Raw genomic sequence first — 8,676 nt, 5'->3', positions numbered from 1 at the left:
AACATATTTTCACACAGAAACTTGTACACAAATTTTTCTACCAGCATTAGTCTTTTTCTTTTTTTTTTTTTGAGTTAGAGTCTCACTCTGTCACCCAGACTGGAGTGCAGTGGCATGCTCCCAGCGACCGCAGCCTTGACGGGCTGGGCTCCGAAGATCCTGCCGCCTTAGCCTTCCAAGTAGCCGGAACTGCAGATGCGAGCTACCATGGCTGGCTCATTTTTTGATTTATTGTAGAGACGAGGTCTTGCCAAGTTGCTCAGGCTGGTCTTCACAACCCGCGGGCTCAGGCAATCCACTCGCTTCGGCCTCCCAAAGGCGAGGGATTACAGGCTGAGCCATCGAGCCACTGCACTCCACTGCATCGGCCACTGCACTCCAGTCTGGGCGACAGAGTGAGACTCCAATTCAAAAAAAAATTTTTTTTTTAAACAGCCAAAAGGTGGAAACAACCAAATGTCCATCAACAAGTGCAAGTACCCTTTCGGCGGCAGCAAGATGGCAGTGCAAATTTCCAAGAAGAGGAAGTTGGTCGCTGATGGCATCTTCAAAGCTGAATTGAATGAGTTTCTCACTCGGGAGCTGACTGAAGATGGCCACTCAGGAGTTGTAGTCCGAGTGACACCAACCAGGACAGAAATCATCATCTTAGCCACCAGAACACAGAATGTTCTTGGTGAGAAGGGTCGGCGGATTCGAGAATTGACTGCTGTAGTTCAGAAGAGGTTTGGTTTCCCAGAAGGCAGTGTCGAGCTTCATGCTGAAAAGGTGGCCACAAGAGGTCTATGTGCCATTGCCCAGGCAGAGTCTCTGCGTTACAAACTCCTTGGAGGGCTTGCTGTGCCAAGGGCCTGCTATGGTGTGCTGCGGTTCATCATGGAGAGTGGGGCCAAGGGCTACGAGGTCGTGGTGTCTGGGAAACTCCAAGGACAGAGGGCTAAATCCATGAAGTTTGTGGATGATCTAATGATCCACAGCAGGGATCCTGTTAACTACTATGTTGACACCGCTGTGCGCCATGTGTTGCTCAGACAGGGTGTGCTGGGCATCAAGGTGAAGATCATGCTGCCCTGGAATCCAGCTGGTAAGATTGGCCCTAAGAAGCCCCTGCCTGACCACGTGAGCATTGTGGAACCCAAAGATGAGATCCTGTCCCCCGCCCCCATCTCAGAACAGAAGGGTGGGAAGCCAGAACAGCCCACCATGCCCCAGTCAGTCCCCACGGCATAACAGGGTCTTCTTGGCAGCTGTGCCTGGAGTCTGGATGTTACACTATAAAGACCTTAAATAAAATCTTGTACAAAGACACACACACAAAAAAAAAAAAAACAAATGCATGTATAAACAAATTGTGATATATGCACACAGGGGAATACAATTTAGCCATAGAAAGGAATGAAGGACTGATACACCCTACAACTTAGATGAACCTCAAAAACAGTATGCAAAGTGAAAGAAGCCAGACACCAAAGATCACATATCGAATGACTCCTTTTATATGACATATCCAGAACAGACAAATCCTGCCATAGAGACAGAAAGCAGATTAGTGGTTAACAGAGGATGACAAGAGGGGACAATAGGGAGGAGCTACTTCATGGTACGGGTATTTTTCTGGGGTGATTAAAAACTTTTGAACCCACAGAGAAGTAGTTGTACAACACCACAAATACATTCAATACTACGGAAGTATACACTTTAAAATGTATATTATGTGACTTTTATCTCAAAAAAAATAAATTTAAAAAAACTAGATATCATCCTCTGCCAGTTAAAGGGATGATTTTTTGCCAATTTGTAAGCAGTTCTGATCCTATTACCTTGGCAGTGAAAGAGAGGGTTTATCTGCAATTTACAGCCAAATCTGTGGGCACGACCAACTGTCCGCTTTAAAGGGGAAGAGTGTTCTAACACTTTTTGTGACCTAACAAAAAGTAAAAGCTATGGGCTGTAGTAACAATCTGTTGTAATTCTAGTATCTGAGTTACACTGAGGGGTAGACCGGATTGATGGTCAGGTTCTTCTTTTTTATAACAGCAACATTAAATTACAATGAGAATAATTGCTAGATAAAAACAGAGTTCTCTTAGATATTCTGATAATTTACCCTGTTTTTATCTCATTTTGCAATACACATGGATTTATCTTCTAGGAGAAGGAACCACACATCTTACTAGATAAGATATTTCATGGTTCATTTTTCTGGGTTTGATTGATCATTTTTCCCAGGTGACTTCAGACACACTGCCACTTCTCTTCTGTCCTAAGCACTGCTCCTGCCTGTCACAGACACCTTCAAAGAAACTGCCTAGACTTCTCATGAGTGAAAGTAGAGATATTTGCAAGGGCTTCCTGGTGTATTTGTTAGCTTTTGCTGCAGCCCAAACTATCCTAAAACTCATGGCTTAAAATAACAATCAGTTTTTCAGCTCACAATTCTGTGGGTCAGCAATTTGGGCTGGCTCAACCAGGCAGTTCTTCTATGGTCTTGTTCATGCATTTGTAGTCAGCTGCTGGATATGCAGCCAGTTGGCCTGTTCACTGGGGGATGGGTGGGTCCCCACTCTCACCTGCACATCTGGCAGGTGGCCACCGGTCCACTGGGGCATCTTGGTCCTTCTCCACATGGTTTCATCTTCCACCAGGCTAGCCCAGGCTTGTTCACATGGTAGCAGTGTCCAGAACTCACACGGTATCCCTGCTATCACGATCTTTCAGTCAAAGAAAGTCACAAGGTCAAACCAGATTCACAGGGTAAGAACGCATCTCCCATTTCTCTTGTCGGGAAAGGTATTGCGACCAATTTTGCAATCTGTTATAACCAAACTCACTATTCCCACGATAGTGACCCCTACTCCCCATGCTAGTGGCTCCTGGCCCCCATCCTGGCTTCGACTCCTCTGGGCCTGAGGCTCACTGGGTCCTGGATTCTTTGTGAGCATATTCTTCCTTCCATCAGCCATGTTTCAAGTTACTCATTCCCTCTTGTTTCTGATTCCACAATGCATTTTATCTCAGAAAAATCCCCATCATTTCTGATCTACTGAGAACTCCCTTCTTATTTTTTCAGTGGGGCTGTGTATACATTCAGAGCTACTGTAAACACACAATACATCATTCACATTGGGACTTCTGAGAATGAAATGGGCCTCCATGAATCATTATGCTAGTATATCAAGCAGAAACATGATGTCCAAACTTAAAGTCCAGTGGTTGTGAGGCATGTTATTCAGTGTAGGTTAGACATAGATGGATATGTCTTAGATAGTTTTAAAATAGAATAAGTGGCCAGGCCCGGTGGCTCAGCCTGAAATCCCAGCACTTTGGGAGGCCAAGGTGAGTGGATTGCCTGAGCCTATGGGTTTGAGACCAGCCTGGGCAACTTGGCGAGACCTCGTCTCTACAATAAATCAAAAAGTAGCTGGACTTGGTAGCCCACGCCTGTAGTTCCAGCTACTTGGAAGACTGAGGCAGAAGAATCACCTGAGTTGACCCTGGTGTGGCCATGAGTGTGCCACTGCACTCTAACCTGGGCAACAGAGTGAAACTCCAACTCAAAAAATAAAATAAAATAGGGTAAGCGTTCAGACATCTTTCACACCAGACCTGACTAACCTGTATGCTGGAATGTGGACTTATCACTGCAGTCCACTTTTTAGTTTATTTATTTATTTTTTTTTTAGTTGGAGTCTCACTCAGTTGCCCAGACTGGAGTGCAGTGGTGCTCCTGGCCACCGCAGCCTCGACCTGCTGGGCTCCGGCGATCCTTCCGCCTCAGCCTTCCGAGTAGCTGGAATTACAGGCGCGCGCTACCACGCCCAGCTGATTTTTTTATTTATTGTAGAGATGAGGTCTCGCTGCCCAGGCGGGTCTCGAACCTGCGGGCTCAGGCAATCCACTCACCTCAGCCTCCCAAAGGCGCAGGATTACAGGCTGAGCCACCGAGCCCAGCTTTTTTTAGTTTATTGTTAGCATAATAATCATTGTAAAAGTATGTCAAGCTTCCTGTCAAAGACAAATATACCTTCAGGAAAGCCCATCAAAGGTGGAGAGATGTTAATCAGTCCAGGAAAGCTCACCCCTTAGCTCATCAAGGGTGGAAAGATCTTAGTTCATGGTTAGATAATAATCATTGTTAAAGTATATCAAGCCTCTGGTCAAAGGAAAATGTGCAGTCTTTCTCTTAAGACACCATGCCTATGAGGCATGCCCCCTCCTCCCAATAAATTCTGTCTTAAAACTGTACTTGACCGGACTCGGTGACTCAGCCTGTAATCCCGTGCTTTGGGAGGCTGAGGTGAGTGGATTGCCTGAGCCCATGGGTTCAAGACCCACCTGGGCAGCGAGATCTCATCTCTACAATAAATCAAAAATGAGCCGGGCATGGTAGCGTGCACTGTAATTCTGGCTACTCGGAAGGCTGAGGCGGAAGGATCGCCGGAGCCCAGCAGGCCGAGGCTGCGGTGGCCAGGAGCAGCCACTGCACTCCAGTCTGGGCAACCGAGTGAGACTCCAACTCAAAAAAAAAAAAAAAAAAAAAAACTATACTTGGATCCACTCTGAAATGCTTTTCCGTGGCAGGTCAAAGAACCCACAGAGTATCACAAAGCATCCCACCCACCCAGCAACAGTTACAAGCACAGGCTCTCAAACTCACATTGCTTGGGTTTGAGTCTGAGCTCTGCCAATTATTTGACAGTTACTTAAACTCTTGGAAACAGTTTTCTCATCTATTAAATGTAGATAATAATAGTACTTTAGAGGGTTTTTTGTGAGGTTTAAATGAGTTAACATATATAAAATATTGAGGCATTATTACTATATTATTTCTAAGCTCTGAAGTAGAAGGGGGATTACCTTACCTATTGAATGTCCTATTACATTCATATTTGATAAAGTTATTTCATAATGTTTGTAGCCTTTTTTTGTTTTGGTTTTTGTTTTCATCTGAGTAAAAGCCTCCTCTGTTACTCAGGCTAAAGGGCAGTGGCACACTCATGGCCACCGCAGCCTCAACCTGCTGGGCTCAGGTGATCTTTCCACCTCAACCTTCCAAGTAGCTGGAACCACAGGCATGCGCTACCACACCTAGCTAGTTTTTTTGATTTATTGTAGAGATGAGGTCTCACCAAGTTGCCCAGGCTGGTCTCAAACCCTGGACTCAAGCAATCCTTTCGCCTCTGCCTCCCAAAGTGCTGAGATTACAGGCATGAGACACTGCACCCGGCTGTATCAGTCAGTTTTAATGACTATATAACATTTCATTGAAGGTTCCATAATTTATCTAAAAACTCTTCTATTTAATATTTAGATCATTTCCAGTTTTTCCCTATTATAAATGATAAAGTAATAAACTTCATTGTGGATAAATTGTTTTTTAGCAAATTATCCCTTATATTAGCTCTAGAAGAAAGAATGTTATATTAAAGAGTATAAGTATTTTTTTTTTTTTTGAGTTGGAGTCTCAATCTGTCACCCAGTTTGGAGTCCAGTGGCATGCTCACAGTCACCGCACCCTTGACCTGCTGGGCTCAGGCAATTGTTCCACTTCAGCCTTCCAACTAGCTGGAACTACAGGTACACACCACCATGCCCAGCTAATTTTTTGAATTATTGTAGAGATGAGGTCTCACCAAGTTACCCAGGCTGGTCTCCAACCCGTGGCCTCAGGCAATCCTCTCATCTCAGCCTCCCAAAGTGCTGGGATTATAGGCATGAGTCACCATGCCCAGTCAAGAGTATAAGTACTTTAAGGATCTTGGCACATGTGGCCATACTGTTTTCTTAAAGTATTACGTTGGTAGCCAGGCGCTGTAGCTCAGCCTGTAATCCCAGTGCTTTGGGAGGCTGAAGTGAGTGGATTGCCTGAGCCCACGGGTTTGAGACCCGCCTGGGCAACTTGGCGAACCCTCATCTCTACAATAAATCAAAAATTAGCTGGGCATGGTAGCGCACACCTGTAGTTCCAGCTACTTGGAAGGCTGAGGCGGAAGGATCGTCAGAGCCCAGCAGGTCGAGGCTGCAGTGGCCGGAAGTGGCCACTGCCCTCCAGCCTGGGCAACAGAGTGAGACTCCAACCCAAAAAGAAAAAAAAAATGAAAAGAATAAAATTTAAAGCAGTAAAAAAAATTACTGAAATTAAAATGTTTGCTGATCACTTGAGAGTGAGAAGAAAGACAAAAATAAAGAACTATAACAAAAAAAATTCTAGATATCTGAGGTCATTTAATGGGCAAGCACATCTTCAATCTTCAAAAGTCCATTGTTTGGCCAGGTGTGGTGGCTCATGCCTATAATTCCAGCACTTGGGGAGGCCAAGATCAGAGGATCACTTGAGCCCAGGAGTAGGAGACCAGCCAAGACAACATAGCAAAACCTCATCTCAACAAAAAAAATGTTTTAATTAACTGGGTGTGGTGGCATGCACCTATAGTCCCAGCTCTTTGGGAGGCTGAGGCAGAAGGATCACCTGAACCTAGGAGGTCAAGGTTGCCATGAGCCATGATTATGCCACTGTACTCCAGCCTGGGCAACAGAGTGAGACCCCGTCTCAAAACAACAACAACAAAAACCCTGTCTGATGAGTCAGGCAAGACCTCCCAAGCCTCTTAGGAATTTGGATAAGAGAAAAAAGGTCAGAGTTTGTTCTCACCTTCCTGCTTTTCTTGGAAGCAAAAGGCCTTTCTACACATATTCTTGTCTTCTCAAGCAACAAGGAAGTGGGAAGCAGAGAAAGCCAGTTCTAAACATTTCTTCGGGGGTATTAACGGTAAGAGAAGCCCAAGGGTAGAGTGGCTGGCTAAGTGTCCAAGGAGAAAAACTAACTCCTATGTCTTTACCTCTGCAACAAAGAAAGAAGAACTTGGCCATCCACCTTCATCTGAAGAAAAGGCCACTGGACTCAGTAGTTTACAAATCTAAAATGATTCTCTAACTTTATCAAGCATCAAAACCATCTGAAGGGCTGGGCGTGGTGGCTTGTGCCTGTCATTCCAGCACTTTGGGAGGCCAAGGCCAGAGAACTGCCTGAGCCCAGGAGTTCAAGACCAGCCTGGGCAACATAGCAAGACCTTGTCTCTATAAAAAAAAGAAATAGACATGGTGGCACTCACCTATAGTCTTAGCTACTTGGGAGGCTGAGGCAGAAGGATCACCTAAACCCAGAAAGACAAGGCTGTGGTGTGACATGGTGACTACGGCTTGGATGACTGGAGGACTTGATCACCTGTAGGACTTGAATTAACAGTTTGTTAATTCTTACTGTTAAGAGTCTATGATTTAATAGGTCTGGGTGGGGCCTGAGAATTTGCATTTCTTTTTATTTATTTATTTATTTTTAGTTGGAGTCTCACTCTTTGCTTCAGGCTCATAGCCACTGCAGCCTCCACCTGCTAGGCTCAGGCAATCCTTCCTCTCAGCCTTTCAAGTAGCTGGAAGTACAGGTACAGGTCACCACACCTGGCTTAGAGATGAAGTCTCGCCAAGTTGCCCAGGCTGGTCTCAAATCCCTGGGTTCAGGCAATCCTCTCACCTCCGCCTCCCAAAGTGCTGGAATTACAGGCATGAGCCACCAATCCAGTTCCTAGATGAAGTTGATAATGTGGGTCTAGGGACGAGATTTTGAGAACCGCTGCAGGTATGGCTTCCCCCATCCTAACTAATCATCAGAATTCCCCTCACGGCCGGGCTCAGTGGCTTAGCCTGTAATCCTGCACCTTGGGAGGCTGAGGTGAGTGGATTGCTCGAGCCTGAGGGTTCGAGACCCACCTGGGCAACTTGGTGAGACCTCATCTCTACAATAAATCAAAAAATCAGCCGGGTGTGGTAGCGCGTACCTGTAATTCCAGCTACTTGGAAGGCTGAGGCGGAAGGATCGCCGGAGCCCAGCAGGTCGAGGCTGCGGTGGCCGGGAGCGGCCACTGCACTCCAGTCTGAGTGACAGAGTAAGACTCCAACTCAAAAAAAAAAAAAAGAATTCCCCTCATGCAGGAACTCACCAATCAGATTTGTCATAGGTATGGCCACAGGGAATCTGTGTATATGTCTATTTGATAAAGTTCCCCATTAAAGCTTGATGTTCACCAGGTGTGGAGTTCCACAGCCCCGGAATACTCAGAATTATGCTAAGGTCTTAGTGTTTCAGAAAGCCTTGACTGATGGGCTGGTTTAGACCCAGAAGGCACTTACAGCAGTTAAATGTGAGTCATTTTGTATGCTAATTTTTTACTTAATTTGTGATTATGATATTCTTTGGATAATATCTGTATTGGTTTCTTAGCTACATAAAAATGAGCACTTTTGTAAAGGAAGTTCTCACAATTCTAATGGACAAATTTTAAAACTCTGGCATAACCCCCTAAATCATTAGAATATTTCCATAGCAACAACACGAATTAAAATTTGTAAAAAGCCCATATGGAGTTGTCCTGAGATTCTCTCAGATTAATCCCCCATAAGTTAATAGTTGCCTTCTATCAGAACTTCCTAGCAGTGTAACTAGATGGGCAAATGAGTGGCTCATAAACTTACCGACGTTCAGTAGGTTAGATTTTCCAAGTAACATCACTTTCTTTCCTGATATTCTCCGTAGGCTAGTTTTCACAATATATTTCTCTTGGTAATTGTCTATTTAGCAGAGATTAAAAGCAGAACAATGTTCTTTTTTGTTTGTTTGTT

The 8,676-nt window shown here is 44.9% G+C and overlaps 1 pseudogene across 1 annotated transcript; it reads left to right on the top strand.

Moving 5' to 3' along the window:
• Positions 1-484: 484 nt before the first annotated feature.
• LOC103268258 lies at positions 485-1,310 on the top strand (annotated as a pseudogene). The gene has a single exon (XR_504800.2). The product of XR_504800.2 is annotated as a 40S ribosomal protein S3 pseudogene (transcript).
• Positions 1,311-8,676: the final 7,366 nt, after the last annotated feature.

This window comes from Carlito syrichta, unplaced genomic scaffold (assembly GCF_000164805.1).
Source record: "Carlito syrichta isolate Samal-C Ts95f unplaced genomic scaffold, Tarsius_syrichta-2.0.1 Scaffold308806, whole genome shotgun sequence".
In the NCBI taxonomy this organism is placed as follows: Eukaryota; Metazoa; Chordata; class Mammalia; order Primates; family Tarsiidae; genus Carlito; species Carlito syrichta.
This window is presented reverse-complemented; position numbering and strand designations above follow the sequence as displayed.